Genomic DNA, 1,216 nt, shown 5'->3' with positions numbered 1-1,216 from the left:
GAGGAGAATGAGCGTTGGTGGCAGCTTAAATGTTGGTTCTGGTGGTGTTTACACAAATAGTAGCAGCAGCAATGTTGATACCACGACTGGTTATGGTGACACACTGCCGCCGCTAACTCAAAGCGTGTGGGTAAGAGTGACTCATGTTGCCGAGGGAAGGAATGTTAAAGCACAACACTCCTTGCTTAGTCCTCGAAGGAATAATCAACTCTAGTGGACAATTTTGTTTGCTTCTCGCATGACTTTTTCTTTTATTCATTGCACATTATCTTATTTTATCATCCTCTGGTGCTTCTTGCTTGGGACAGTGAAGTGAGCTGTTGTCTATCTTGTCAACTTATTTCAAGAATTTATATTGAAAACACTTTATTCTTTGGATGGTTTTTTTTTTTTTTCTTTTCTTTAGAGCTGCTTCTCTGTTGAGATTTCCTGCATTCTGGTTGCACTACGCTCAACAAAGGGCCAATCGAAATATGAATCACTGAGAAAGTTTGTAACTAGTTCTCGTTAATCTGAATAAAATTGGCAAATATCAAGCAAATGTTTTATATATAAAAAAAATTCTAAAAGTAAAAAAAAAATTTAAAGTAAAGTTTTTTCTAAAAGTAAAAATATTTCCCTATTAAGTTTATCTATACCAAGTATATTCCTATGAAAATATATCCCATAACAATTCTTTGTATATTTATTGTGGAGCTGCAAGAGAGGTTCATTTAGGCTATGGGGGTGTATCACTACAATTCATTTAGTATCGTGCAGTCGGCCACACGTAGGGTTATTTTTCGTAAAATACTGGCAAGGCAGAGACGAGGGCTCTCATATTTTATACGGATTTGTCTTTTCCTCCTATTTTCAACTTTTTTATCGGCATATTTTAATTTTTTTTTTCTTTTTTTTGTGTGAAGAATTGATTTATAGCTTTTTTAGCTCTAGAACAAAATTCGAAAGTTGCTATATTGTACAGATTATTTGTGCGTACTTTTTTCACCTATAGCCTCTTCTCTTTCCATTTGGCAGGTTAGACACGTAAAGTTTAACATTTCTGATTCTCAATAGTTTTATTGTTTGGATAAAGTTGCACAATATGCAGTTTCTAGTTAGGGAATCCAGGTTCAAATCTCGGGAACAAAAACAGAGCGGTATAGCATGCTCTGTTAAAGACCATTTCCTCTATCGAACAAAGCAGGGGATCAGAGCCTTGTTAACCTAGCTGGCC

The sequence above is a fragment of the Palaemon carinicauda genome, chromosome 16 (genome assembly GCF_036898095.1).
Source record: "Palaemon carinicauda isolate YSFRI2023 chromosome 16, ASM3689809v2, whole genome shotgun sequence".
Lineage (NCBI taxonomy): Eukaryota > Metazoa > Arthropoda > Malacostraca > Decapoda > Palaemonidae > Palaemon > Palaemon carinicauda.
This window is presented reverse-complemented; position numbering follows the sequence as displayed.